Source organism: Ceratina calcarata, unplaced genomic scaffold, assembly GCF_001652005.2.
Source record: "Ceratina calcarata isolate Rehan_Ccalc_2016 unplaced genomic scaffold, ASM165200v1 scaffold350.2, whole genome shotgun sequence".
Taxonomy (NCBI): Eukaryota; Metazoa; Arthropoda; class Insecta; order Hymenoptera; family Apidae; genus Ceratina; species Ceratina calcarata.
Window position 1 is genome coordinate 958,854 of NW_017157935.1, and position 15,632 is coordinate 974,485.

The window sequence follows — 15,632 nt, forward strand, 5'->3', positions numbered from 1 at the left end:
CGGCGACAGAGCCGTGGCGAATCGTTCTAAGCAGCGTGACAGTATAAATCAAAGCTCGCGAGCCGAAACTCTCCTGTCAGCCGGCGAGGAAAGAAACCGGAACGGGGCGTAAAGAGAAACGAGGAGCTCGCGCGTACAGGCATAGCCGAAGCGCGATTAAATCGTAGTCGATAAAGCTCCGGGGCCGGGCATTAATAATAATTAGACACGGTGTGGCTACGAAATTAGCAGCTTGCGCCCGCAGATGGGCAACGCGTGAACTCTACGTTGGCTCGAGATAGAGTAAAAGGAACGCGCGAGAAACTCTTACAAATTATCATCGTATTAATTGGTCAGCGTCGTAAATTCCTGTTACAATGGGAAAAAATTGTAACTGAATGTGGCTCGCCCGGCGAAAAGGAACGTTTTACGAGCCGATTAACCGCTCCGACTCTCCTTCACGGCTCTCTTCTCCCTATTCGCGCGCAATTAGCAGGTACACATGGTAAAAAGGAAAGAAGAAACGGAAACAATTCGTAGTTCGTTAAAAGAATCAGTGTCTCTCTTTTAAAGTACCTTTCAATACGCATCAACTAATGAAATTTCTTTTAAGTACCTCACATAAACAGTTATACTATCAGTTTGTGCTGTATTTTTGTATTTTAATAGACATAAAATAATTTGCCTGTTTTCTATCAAGTGGCAATAGAATATTTCGATTCCTTGGACACATTAATACGTATTCCTACAGCAATTAGAAGAAACACGCGGAAGTAAGAATTCACGGTTATTTCGTACTGCTCGGAGCCAACAGCGGCGTATGCGAGCAACAAAATGTTGGCCGTGATTTATCCGAGACAGAACCGGCGGGTAAGCAGCACGGTAATTTCATTAATACATTAATCCCGTTTCAGCCGTCTTCTTTATACTGGCGGAGGGCCCAGGATCGTGGCGCCCAGAGGCCCCTCGAGGGATGGACTTTAATAAACCGAGAGGGACCACACGCGTCCCCGTCGCGCCCTGACGATTCGGTTGACGTGCACCGCGCAGATTGAAATTTAGCGAATCCACCTACGCACGACCGCATAATTATTTTTAGCTCCCTCCGCGCTTTCCCTTGATCAGAAACATTAACACCCCTCAGATATTTTATCGTTTTTAATACAGTAATAAAATTGCTTCGTATGAACAGTTGGGATTGTACATGTTTCATGCAAATTAATTTATAAAATACTTGTGTTTATTCCTGAATGTCTTCATAAAATAAAGTCTGTTTAAATCATTGTCACTATCACTTGATAATTTTATGTTTCGTAAACTATTGCATTGTTACTTGAGGATAGGAGTTTGGAATTGAAGTCGACGAATCATCGTTCTTCAACTAATGGACCATCGGAAGAGACATTGGAACAAGCGGAGAGGACGTGGACAAGAACGATAACGAGTGCAAGGTGATCGATTAAGTACGGTTGGTCAAGAATTCTTCGAACGGAACCGAAGCAATTGTGGCGATCGTTAAGCTAACCACCGGGGCTAAACGCGCGAATCTCGCTAACTCATCCTATCCTGTCGTGTCGCTAAGCCTATCTGTGTCGAGGTCCACCCGTAAAAACCATGTAACATTTATGTCTATAGATATAGGACGATGTTAAGTGGATCCAATATTGATTTCCTCTTTGCAAGTGTCTAAGTTCAATTCATGTTGATGTGTAACATGTGCGATTTCAAAATGTCTTGATCACTCATTAGAGAAAATGTTATCGATGAGTTTGATACTCGTTGCGAAATAACTTCGTTGCGTTTCCATATAAAATCTGTCGATCGATTCGCAGATTCTTGAAAGGTAACGCGGCGAGAGACACGAAGGAGATGAGCTTAAAGGAATGGCCCGACCGAGGTTCGAAGGTACAGCGAAGCGGGGATTGACCCATGACCCGAGAGTTATGACGCGAGAGTCTGATTCCTGAAATGCTCGCGCACACCCTGTAATCAGGAGTGGCGAGTCCGAGGCCCCCGCCCGTGCACGCCACGCTGGATATCTATAATTTAAATCTCGCTCGGCCGTAAGTGGCAGGAAATCATTGTAATTAATATGGCGTACATCTACGCGGCTCGTATACCTACACGCGATTCCGCCGTGCCCTCTCCTCCGTTCCGTGCCCTGATTCCCTTACTTGCCCGCGTTAAGAGGATGTAAGCCGATCGTGGATACGGAAGCTTAACTTACCGTCCTTCTTACACAGTATTGTACAAAAGTTAAGGATTGGGACTACTCAGTCTTGAAACTACAGAATTACATTGTGGATAAGTTCGGAATTGATTTTGTCCAGATACACTTTGATTAAAATCGATATTGAATTAAAGTCGACGTTTTACACCACTCATAGTAGTTCGAAAACAAGTTATCAATAATAAAAGGATTTTTAAAAGGAAGTGTTAATAACGTAATTAAACACGATAAACTTTTGACTTGTATTATGGTTACGAGGCCGGCTTTCTAGACCGGGACATTATTTAAGAACGGCGGGATTGTAAACCGGTCAGCAGAATCCAGATTAATGGTCTTGAACGCGGTCGGGCCGGGTTGTGTGGATCAGAATTTTCCGCGTTGATTATTTATCGATCTAATGAAGCCCGAGTCTTTTTGTCGTCCGGCGATTCGTTCTCCAACGTGCATGCGATTCAGATTCCATTACGGATGCTGGATTAGGGTATTCATCGATACGGAAATGCTTTATCGTTTTGATACCCTGACCGACGGCCCGGTTAATCGTATCCTCTTAACTTGAATTACTGGCCCGACCTCCGCTACTTCTTTGTGACTCTGTTTTGGAGATTAAGTTAATCCACCGACCGAAAGATTTTACGGTACCAGAAGATATCCATCAAAAGAATTACGAATGTTTAATAAAAAATAAGAGTTTCCTTTTATTTAATTATAAAACATTGGATGTAGGCATAAAACAGTGAATAATCAGAACGAATAGACGGAGTATGAAATTGTTAAAGAGATGCGGATAATTTGTGTATAAATTGCGATAAAATAAACGAGGAATATGTGTAAACGTTCGCTCGTGCGAAAAAAATGTCGACCGGTGTAGCTGACGTACGAGGTTCAAGAGCAGTCTCGTACGACTAATGAATCGAAGAAATGTTTCAATTATCCCGACAAATGTCATTGGTTGTCGACGATCTTGATAAGCGGATCCTGTCCGCCGGCGATTATTTTGCTCGGCGCAAGAAATCGTTACTAGGTTTGCACCGAGGATTATACCACGTGGCGCGTCGTCGTCGCGTCGGCTCACGTCAACGCATCGCCGCGTTTATGAATTATGCATGAGGGACTCGCAGCGTCCCTTCGTCAAACGTTCATGTCATTTCTTCCGTCCGTATCAATTTCCGAACGCGGCGCGTGGACCATCGTTAGTGCCCATCTGGTCCATTGTGAAATATTCAAATCGAAGTCACGGCCTGTCATACGCAGAGAAATATTGTTCCAAAGGTCCTTTTCAGGCTCCGATCCACCGGGAACGAACGCGAGAATCGAAGTTCGGCCAGCGTGTTAAACGTGTTCAGAGGTCAAACGAGTTCGACTGGCGCCATCGAATTTGCATGAAATAAACCACGCCACGTTTTTCACGCAATCGATCAACTGTACTTTTATCTTCCACTCGTTTTTCAACAGCAAACCGCGAACATTTATGTAAGAACTTCCGTCGCAGATTACTCTAGATAAATATAATTAATTTAAAACGAGGAGAAACCTGTCAATGATCCTCTCGATTCAATTAACTCGCAATTATCTAAGATTAAGAATTATCTAAAGATCCCGATTCTTCTTATCACCGTCGCAATTTCTCTTCTAGAGTAATGAGCCCGTCATAGTCGCGGGTAGCATACATCATAAACTCGTGGCTAATTTAACTATCCTTACACGCATCGACCAATAAAAATTCTATTTTTGCGATCCACCAATTTTTTTTTGCCTTTCAAATTCGAAATCGTTCTTTTTAATTATCAACAGAGGTGGTCGAAACGAACAACGCCATTACGCGGCACCGATAAATCAGATTGCGAGTGGTGCAATGTAACAGTCGTAATTGCGAGCTTTAGGAAACGCTTAGGCTTAAAAGGCTCGTATCTCGATGCGAAAAAATTCGTCGTACGTAAATGGTCGCGGGTTTAAAATAAACATTATCGCGAGCTTTACGCGCCGTGGAAACGGCCACGATTTCGAAACGTTCCTTAGCGCCAACTAATTTTACGACGCCCCGCGCGCGCACGCGAACAACTTGATCCCACGATGCTCGGTCTCCATTAAATTCTACCCCTTTCTTTTCCTTTTTCCATGTTCTCAGTCGCCTGCGCGTTCACGTACACCACCGAGAATTTCAGTAAAAGCAATCAAATGCGTACAAATCATAAAGCTAATAATTAGCAATTAAGTTGATTCTCGTTGAATTCACTGGATGGTCAAATTTTAATACAGATCTGAACATTTAGTTAATGCATTTGTAACTTTGTTTTGTATCTCAAGTTTCTCCGAGTTGGGAATCATATTACCAATCAATTTGCAGAAGAAATAGTTCGACGTTTATTAATCATAACAATTGAAGCATTCGCTGATTTCCTACAATCATTTTATATTTAATTAAATTAAAAAATTGCTAATGTAAAAGCAATAAATTATAAAGTGGAGAATAAACTGAACCAATTAGAAATACGTAAAAGTAATTGATACATCAGTTGAATGAAATACATATTTCATAGGAAGTTTATTAAGTTCGTGTCTTTAATCCTTGATGTTACAAATCTCATTAACCGATAACCGAGAAGCAAATTACGTCTAGACTATTGTAAATAGAAGTAGAAGGAAAGCGAAGCGTCGGAGCTGGCGAGGGGAACCTTGACGGGTTTCCGTTGCAAAACCAATAATGCCTCGGCGTCTGCAAGTACGATAATTCATTACGAACGCGGGGAAACGCGTCGGACCGGAGGGAACGATCCTTGACAAACTGGCATGGTAAACAAATTACTTTATTTAATGGTAGATCGAGACTAGAGACGGCGGTAAATCATGTTTTCGACGTTAAGAGGTCGGCTCGACGTCGTTGCATCGCTCGGTGCATCGGGATTGTGTGAGAGAGTTATCCCTCGGGCTCTGTTCGACGAACTAAGATGCGTTTCGCTATGGAAGTAGTTTCGCGTAGTTCCCACAACGAACCATCACCATTTTTCGGGATCGGTGCCATGCCGTTTAATGATTACGTGATAACAGAAAGCTCAATAAATAATATCAAGTACCATTTGACATACTTCTTCATTCATGCTAACTCGATCACATCAATAGATTTATCCATTTTACTATGTAATTTCGAAAATGAATTTTAGTTTGATAAAATACAGAAATATACGTTCACTTAATCAACTAAGAATATGAAAAAGTAGGAAAGCTCAGACTAGTAACAAGTAGTGACAATCAATACAAAATATGAAAATTACAAACCTTCAAATCTAAAAGGACTAATACATATAAGTACATGCGAAATGCAACTGGTGAATGAAAATACTGATAAAAACAATAAGAGTAAGAGACAGGAAAAGATTGCTCAGATTCAGGAAAATAGTGTCTCATCTTCGTAGCGTGAAAGGTCAGGGAGAGAAACGAGAGAAATTGGGTCTCGTGTACCTGCCTCGGTTGGTGGAAATACGAAATAATTTTTTCTGCGGGCTGCCTTGAGAGGCTGGTTTACGAGCGACATAAATCACGAGCCCGCGCGCGCGAGTGTGAGTGGGCGGAACCGCACGGTATACCACAACCGTATACCATAAATTTGATACATGTTCATTGTGGTTGCTTGGCTCGCGGTGAACAGACAGATCAGTGGCCCGCGAGACATTCGCCAAATCCATAACAATTCTTTCGAAAAACTATTTTCAATAACTATTTCTTTTGAAACATTTGTTCTCAAGAAAAATTATTTGAATTGAGATTTTCGTTCACTTAACTCTACAGTCTTTTGGTATAATTGTTTATTTATAAGAATGGAAGATCCTCGTGAATTTAATACGAAAGAAATTAGAAAAATTGTGAAATAAACTTTTTTAGTAATTCAAATCTAAAACGTTCATCGAACATCAAACTTCACGTTTACCTATTCATAAAAGCGCGATTTTTCTTGCTTTAGTCTTTTTGCTGCCGCAGTGACCGAATTTGGAAGGGCCTAAAGCTTCCCTACTCAGTTCACGCATATGTATCACATATTTTCAGGGAGAGCGGGTCAGATTGGCTACGTGGCTGAAAAGTAATTGCAAGATCCGAGATACCACGACCATACAATTTGCCTCTACACCTGGCCCCGTTGCAGTCCAACGGAATCCCTTGTACTTCGTAACCAAAGTTGTTCGTAAAATCTTAAATTGTTTATATCAATGTTGAAACTGATGCCAATTAAATTACATAAATGAGGATTCAATATTGGATATTAAATACAGAGCTTAACACGGTTGATTTACATATAAAAAGTTATTTAATCGGTTTTTTGGACACTAATGTTTTTCTCGCAATTTGGGTGAATTTGATAAAAAATTGAAGAAGGCGCCGGCTTTATAGAAAAAGACTAGAAATGGTAATAAAATTGCCGTGTAAAGACGTACGACAATATTTAAAAAAAAGATCGGGATATAGAGTCCCATTACCGACAGAGTCCTGTTAATCACAGCTTCCTTCTTCAACAAATCATGAGCAACGTCCGTGCTCCACTATCATCAATTGCTTTCATTAAAAATGGACGCTGTCTCGACAAATCTACGCCAGTACGTATTCCTCGATAGCTGCAACAGGTTCTCTTTCGAACCAGTCACAAATTAATCTATCAACCGCGTTCAAAAACGAACCCGACAAGAGAAAGAGAGACGCGGGGAAAGAAATTTTCCTACTCCCAACGACCGACAGCTTCCCCTTTCCCAGTTAATTTGTCAGCGGTAATAAGCACGCGAGCGAGAACAAGAAGGAGACGAGCAAAGGGAAACGAAGTAGCAGGAGTGGAATCGCGTAATCGCGGCGATCGCGAACGCGAGGCTGGCTCACGTACGGGTCAACACAAAGGAATGCGTCAACGTCAACGCCGGGGCTCTTTCCTGTGACCGCAAACCAGGTATTAGCGAATGGGAGCAGCGATTAAAATTTATGTTCGCCGGGGCATAAGGGGCCGATGAACGTTCGCGCGATACGTAGGAACAGTTTGTTGGCTTTGCGTGATTGTCGGGATCGCGGGCCGTGTGCGTGTACACACGGGGCCCTTTCAGGCTTTCCTCGGTAATCTTCGACTCGCACACACGGCCCGTATGGGCCCAGGAGAGAGAGGTGTCCAATTATGCAATAGATCACCGGACCGGCCCTTCGCCCGGCACTTGCAAATCGTTCTTACAGTAACGACGCGATGCGCGCGAGAGAGTAACGCGATATCTCTCGTGAAAAGTCAACCCTTTCTGAAGATATACTTTTGTCTAAGAGAAAACTAATACGCTTTTACTCGAGCCGACTCATTTGCGATTACAGTTTGACATACACGTGCAAGGCTTGAAGCTTCATTAAACGAGCCATGCAATTTCTATTGGATTTGCATATGCAAATTAAGCCAGGTATTAGTTTCAATTTTCATTTCATACATGCTACATATTTTCTAACGCTGCGTGAAAGACCATCGGTTAATATCGTACTGAGAGGATCACGATCTCTAAAGATATCACGGAATGAAATTGACTGTTTTTTAGTTCTTCGACTCTTCACCCTCTACAGGATGGAGTTCGCGAATAAATCTTTAGGGCTGACCTTGGATCGCGATCCGCTCGTAAATTTTCACTGTAACGGAATGTCTTCCAGCCGTAAATTAATCGATCGCAGATAACCCGGGACTGGTTGTTGCCAGCGCGTTGCTCCACATTCAGAAATTTTCGACGCTCAGTTAATTTATCAATCGACCCGTCGTTACGCTCCTCTTCGTTTCTGTACATACATGGTGAGTTGATAAAAATCATTAAAAATGATTCATTAGAAATTGATTTCATTATTAACTTTGAAAAAAGGATTCGTTTCGTGATCTCCGTCTTACAATGAATCGATGCCGTGATTTGATAAAAAACATTAAATTAGTTATTGTACATATTTCTTATTAACTCACCCCGTATATAAGAGTGTGCGCGGTTCACGTGTGTACGTAAACGTAGATATGTAACATTAAGTGCGCGTACGGGAGGTTTCGAGAGGAGAGAAAGAACGGACAGGGTGATAGGAGGGAGAGGCTGCAATCCATACTTCACGTGCGCACACGATATTTCTCCGTCAGGATACAAGTAACACGGTTCCTTTGATCGCAACACAAATACACCACCATGTAGTTATTACGATACAAATCGAGCGTTGTTATACAAACGAGGCTCGACCGATTTATTTACCGTTTCGATCGCGTTAAGCTGCGTTTTGGATCGAAGGGTCCTGACACCTTCGACCCCTTTCCTGATCACATTGCTTTCCAATCAGAGTTCTAAAAAATCTTGCTTATATTATGCAAATTTTCATTATTAGTATTGCAATGTGCACTCAATTTTTAATATTCTGTACATTTTTATGTACGATTAGCATCTCTTATCGGGTCTTTCAAAATTCAAAATGTACAGGATAGAAATATTTCATGAACGAAAACCAAGTCGTTGAGTCATGGAACATAAAAAATATTGAAGATTTTATAAATATGTTTTTTACATCTCTTCACCCCTTTTGTTACACACTTGTATTTTTACTCATTTTGTAGACTGTTAATCAATCGTTAAATAAATGCTTGTATTGAAACTAGGTTTTTAATTGCAATCAAGCTTCGAGCATATTTCACTGGAACGCGTGAACATCGATTCGAGAACGCGGATATTCCACGTAACATATAGCTACGCCGGAACACGCGCACGTCGAATCCCATTGAACAGCTATCTTCCAGCTAGGCGGTTTCAATTATAGCGGATAAGACATACAGATTACATACGCGCACGTTCTACTCGCTGCACCAGCATAGGTGCACAACTGTTGCGAGATACGCATTGACGGCGGCGGTGGCGGGTACCGACATGAGAAATTGTTTCATCGGTCATTGTTTATGTACCCAATTATTGTACCATTCGTTCACCGAGGGTGGCGTATCACTTACAACAAATCAATTTGAGGCACACCTTACCCCGGGCCTGGCAAGCCCCCGGAAACATCGTGTCCCGCTGGGCGAACAATGTTTTGTCTCGCCCAGTGCATGGTGACCCGCGGCGAACCCGAACCCGGACGCGGGATTTCCTTTTCCTCGCCTGCCGCAGCCGTGACCCGAGCTTTGTCGCGAGGCCACGCGACAGCGCGAAGATTGTCTTTTTTACGACCTTTATTTCGTCGCAGTTTAAGGAACACGTCGAGTATTTCACAATTTCTGCAATTGGGATAATTCTAGAAGCCAATGATCAGACTTTGAATAAACCAAATTGTTCATTTTACCAATCATATGTATCAGACATTTAGGCAACCGAATAATTCTGTTCGTAACAGCCAGCAATGTATCATGAATACAAGAGAATTAATTTTAAATTCCAAGATTAATCTCGGCCCAACTAATTCCGTAAAAATACCCCGCATCTCGTCAGCGCGAAGAGGACATGCGCATGGAAACGGAATCGCGGCGGAACAGACGCATAAGTTTCCAGGTAAGGTCCTCGCGGACGGGGCAACGGAAAAAGGGACGAGGATCCTGAACGAGCGGCCAGGTCCTCGTAAAGAAGGAAAGTCACGACGTGTCCTTGCGCACGCACGATCATTAAGGCCATTAAGGCCTTATCTCGGCGAGGGAGACGCCACTTAAATACAAGCTTTAACGCCGCGTGGCGCGAGAACCGAACGGAAACGTACTGCGCGCGTGGCCTCGAAAAATAAGCGTTACATCGTTACCGAAGCGAAAAGCCGCTGGAAAAACCTATACGAAAGTCCTACTAACTCGTTCACTAATTACGGTTGATATACTTTTACTAACGATTATATTAATAAAATAATTATCATTACGCAAAACATGAAACGTTCCATTATGTTTTTCTTTAAGATCAAAATCAAAATTAATTACAGATATCCATATAATTATTTTATTATGCAATATAATGTTTTTTAAACTACTGTAAAAAATCGAACCGGTCTTTAGAGCTTTGAGATTTAACGCTAACAATGGTTGGCTAAGACAATGCACGACCGGTTCGAACGACATGCAAGAGGAGCACGACGTAGGTGTTGGCTCATTAACGAACCCGCGATCGGCTCATTAATGGGTCCTACGTCGCTTAATGGACTAGGTACCGTTCGCTGCCTGATCTACCACGGAACGAAACGCACCCGTGCAGTGTTTTGGATCCGTACCGGTCACTTCGGATAAGAAACTGTGCTTTACGATCGGGCGCGCAGGTACGGCGTCCTGTCCTCCCCAGTCCTTTCTATTAACTACTCCTCCTTATCTCTAACCGTAGAAAATAGTGTTGATTGGCTCGTAGAATGTTTCCGGCTAATGAAATTTAATTGCCGACGATTAAACCTGTATCCCTTCGCCCATGTGCTACTAAGATATTCCGAAAATACGTGGGAAGTTTTAATTGCTTTCGCTTATACTCCGATGTATTATAGTCGATCGTGGTTCCACGTTATCGTAATGAAATGCAAACGACACGGTGTTTGATTATTCTATGACTCTATTGCTTTTTATTAATGATTTTCCAATTATGATAGATTTATAGTTATTTCAATAGCAATTTGAGTTTTTATTATTGATATCAATTTCATCGATCGAAATTGATCTGATATCAAATAATAAAATAATCAATAGATTTCTATAGATAATAAACCAAGTCAACGCTCGTGAATCTCATCTGCAGTTATAATGTTTCTATTATAATAAAATCTGTAGTCTAATGATCAGGATGAATTTTTAATTTCTCCACACTGTTCCACTTGCTTACCAATTTTTTTGTTAGAACGAATCGAACTTGCGTTTGCGGCCGTGAGGATACTTCATCATGTTCTAGCCGGGGGCACCGACAATAAAATAATTAATGAAAGCGAAGAAAAATAATTAATACGCTGAGAGGATTTGCGAATCGATCACGAAATGCTCGCTCAAAGGTGACCCGTGTTTTTCGCCATTTGCGCCGTGAGGGCTCGCTGCAGCTAATTAGCATGATAATTAAGCGGCGCCGATGTTTTTAAGGGCCGACAGAGTTTCTCGTTCTTCCACGTCTTTCTCTCTCGGAGGTCAAGTCCCCATTGCCTTCGAGGATCTCCGCTACGAGATTCTCTTTCCCATCTGAGTAAAAATAACAGTCATCGAAATTCGAGAATAGGAGGATGGAAACCGTTACCTTCTCACCATTTTTTAATAATTTTTTTTACAGGTCTCTTACATAAGAGATAATCTCATTTTTTAAATCAGAAAGCCTACATCCGTTTCATTGTAAGAACTTCGGGATTGTATAATGAAATAAGAAAAAAATGAGCTTATAAATTCTTCTTTTATAAAAATAATGCGTTCCTTTGCTTGGGACGCTCGCAAACGGTGGAACAACGTAATAATTTCCGACTGCCGGTTGGCCATACGATGAAGCCATTAATTGGTACATTAATTCAGGAATCGTCGAGTTTTCGCAAGGCATTAAATTCTTTTTCGCCAACCGTTTTTATTCAGTATCAAGAAGATTCCTTTAATGAAGATCATTAATTAAAGAATCTCATCTCCCCTTCAGATTTTCCACCATGCAATTTGTCTGTACCAACTGGCTGTTTTAACATTGCTACCCACAATATCTCTCTTACTATCTGACGGATAATTTTTCCCTTTGTTCTATAAACTAACGGAACTAACGTGCATACGTAGAGAAACGGGGCTGTTGAGGCCTCTATTGACCCCTAAAACTGTACAGAACTTTCTCCAAGAGAATTTCACGCGTCTATGAAATATATGGAGTTGCCCTATCGCGATACAAGATGCTTGATTGTTTCTTGAACGACTGACAACGCGAATTCTACTTGGCAAGTTATTGCGTTAGATTAGAAATCTCTTTCCGTACCGTATTTATTGGTATCCTTCTAGGATGGAATTTTCTTTCCTTCGAGACTAGTTAAAGATACGAATATCTCTATTCCATAAGTATACTAATTTTTTCGAGAGATTATTACGCAATCATCAAATTATAAATTGTGATTACCCTTGTTTTTGACAATAAATTTATTTATTTTAATTATATTTATAATGCAATATTCACATTAATACTCAGTTATTCAAAAGAATATAAAAATAATTAATAAATCATTTCAGTAATCAATCAGTGTATTGTAGAGGAACATCTGTTGGATTTCAAGAAAACTAATTTCTTATGCACCAGCCTAATATCTTCCAAATCTTCCAAACGCTAATTTTCAGTAGCTCACTAGGAGACACGCGAGGTAGAAAGATTTCGCGCATTGAATATAGGGAACACTGAAGAAGAGCGTAGTAGTCGAAGGAAAAAGGATAACCGGTGACCAAGGAGGTCTCGTTATGGGCAAGCCGTAACCGAGGAACTGGCTCTTCGATGGTTCGGAGTGGCCCGCCAATTTGTGCGCGAGATTCTTTTTCACGGCGCGGCGGAGGGAAAATAAAAAGTAGTTAATTCGTGGCTTTAAAACTCTTGGAGACGTTCCCGTTCCCACGCCACCCGGGCCACGACCTCGGCACGCGAACTCGCCGCCGACTCAAAATCGTAATCGCTTCCTCATATCGCGATCAACGAAAAGGCCCGGCGATCGGCCATTGTAATTTGTCGATTACTCAAACGATACCGAGATATCCGGGCCGGAATCGATAAAACACGCCTCTACCTTTATCGCAACCTAAGGTACGATCTGGGGTCAAGCTCGAGCTTTTCGTACGCACTCGTGTTCCTTCTTATATGGCTTGAAGACATTAAGTAATGGGAGAGCTACGTACATTATATTGTATTACTCATGCAATTAAGTTGAAATGAATTCTTGGATGTTCTCTTAACGATCTTCGCAACTGGCTTTATGTTAGCGTCACAAGGTAATTGTGATATCCGACGGACCATCTAAATTGCTCTATCGCGAATCCGCAGTAAAATAATTGCAATTTCGAAACATGAATTCGAATTAATAAATGAAACAACTAAATCATCGCGAACGTACATTGTACAGATTGAAAATTATCATTCGTATCACTTATCGCTCAGTGATTCTATATATAGCTCATTTTTAATCGCGAGATCCTCGACAAACGCGATATGGCTAATTGCGGACATTACTTAGATTTCATCGAACTCGTTTATCCTGCGTGACGTGTAAATTAGCGAGAGATCGACGCGAGGACAACGACAGAAACATAATGTAAGTACATGCGGATAGAGTAGCCAAGAAACGGCGCACGCGAGCTTCTTCTTCCACCTTTCACTCCGCTATGTATTCCAATGCGAGGCGTTACGATATTCAATAGGAAATTCATCCAGTTATAAATAAATTGCAGATTTTTATGCAGAATATTTAATAGTCAACTTAAAATATTCATTTCAGATACAAATTACTCGTATCATTTAAGTAATAGCTTTTGATATTTTATACATCTTCATACAGTATATACAATGTTTTTTGTTTCTGCACATCCAATTTGTTTATAAGTGCATCAAGTCCGCAATCTAGTTACGAAATAAAACGAACGAGGTGCAATGTTGGTACCCGCATTACAGCGATCCGAGGTGGCGCAATAACTCCCGGCGACTTTTACGCGGCGACCCTCCCCTTGATTTACAGCGGCTCCGCGACCTGCCTTAATAGAAGAACTGCCAACCTACAACCGACCGCGACCACCGCCTTAACAGCCCGTGAATCTTCTCCCTCGTATCGGCGAACGATTTCCGTTGATCAATCTCCTCTCTTAAATCATTCTGTTGACTCTTTGGAATATTTGGATATGAAGTGGTTGAAATCAAGTTCATATCATAGTATCTTATGTTGTACTGTTACTAGTTCTGCATTTTCCGTTATGTGAGTATTTAGCGAAATTTTTCTTTATGCGTAACACTTAGCGAAACAAGCAAATCGAGTTATAATGACCATACATAAGTACTATCCTTTCTAATAGTTTTCAGTAGTACAAGCGTAGCTTTGACGCGACGGGTATGCATCAATGTTTGCACTAAAATAATAATAGCCGAGGCGAGAAACAGGCATTCCTTTGGATCCATTAACGAAGTCGTTTCACTCGATATACGGCTATTAATGTTCATCGTTCGGAATATCGGGGCTCCGACGTTTCGTAGGAATGCCAGGCTCATTCTCTATCTCCCCTCGCTCATCCATCGGCGAATAACTCCATTACGACCGTTCGAGTCTTCGTGATTTTAATGTCTCATTTCCATGCTTCACTGTGACCGTATTGGCTACCGTACCTTACCTCGCCGTACCTTTGCCCGCGAAAGTGTTGCCTCTTATCGTTCACAACCGTGCGTATAATCGCTTCAAGAAACGCCGGGAGTGTTACGTCTCTCGCGCTAAAACTCGAATCCACTCTCCCCGGTCGACAAAAGATACCTTCCACGAAGGAACTTCTCGCGAGCGAGCGTTAACAGTGTTTCAAGGTTGAGCGTAATATAAGATTCGCAGCGAATGAAAACGTTAATAAAATTAATCGGTGGAAATTAGGTATAAAATAAATCTATAGCGATCATTTTCGATATTTTCGAAATTTGGTTTCGTTGAAATTTATGATGCCTTATGCAGATTTCCGAACGTTTGTATTAATAATCAGAGAACCTTATAGATCGCAACGCTAAGATTGCCAGGCTTGAGGCATGTTCGATCATCTGCTAGCAGCTACTACCTGAAGAATCACTCCACCCGGAAGTATCTCAGCTTTCTACAGTCAAGACCCATTCTACTATTTCTTAATTAAATATCTAATCTCAAATTAATGCCGATTGTTTATATCTTTTTGTTTATTTAAGACTATGTTCCAACAATTAAAAGATATTCTCACTTTTGACGAGGTGTACGTAGAATAACATTTGAATCCGTATAGAAGCTACATATAAGACGATTTTGAGAAAAAGTGGACCGTCGTTGGACATCGAAGAACCGGCTACCATTTAGGGTGTGTACAGGGATCATCATCGTGGTCGGGCTCTCCCGTAACGGGATGAAGCGCGGGCACGTTTCTATTTATTATAAGCTAAAGGAAAAGTCAACAATCGGTAGCCAGAGTCGATCGTAAATCACTAGGGGATCGCGTCTCCCGGCGCGCCTTATGTTAAGAATCGTTGTAACGAAACCTATAAGAGGGATGCGCAGGCGGCAGTGATATATCGTACGAGCCACGCCATTGTCTCTAAGTTCAAGGCGACGCGATGGGCCACCGAGTATCAGTTCTCTTCCTTATATTAATTAATAGACTGCTGATTTTATGCATTTGTAGGTAAAACAACAAATATAAGGAATATATAAAAATTGTATGAAATAAAAAATGCACATCACAATACTTATGTAATGAGAACAATTTCTGTCCTACTTATTCTCCATCATATTTTTAAACTGATCTCATTTTGCA

At 41.4% G+C, this 15,632-nt stretch overlaps 1 protein-coding gene across 5 annotated transcripts in view; it reads right to left on the reverse strand.

The window, feature by feature from the left end:
* The window catches only part of LOC108625273 (uncharacterized), a 58,570-nt gene that overhangs the window by 16,804 nt on the left and 26,134 nt on the right, over positions 1-15,632 (reverse strand). The gene's annotated exons all lie outside the window — the stretch shown is intronic.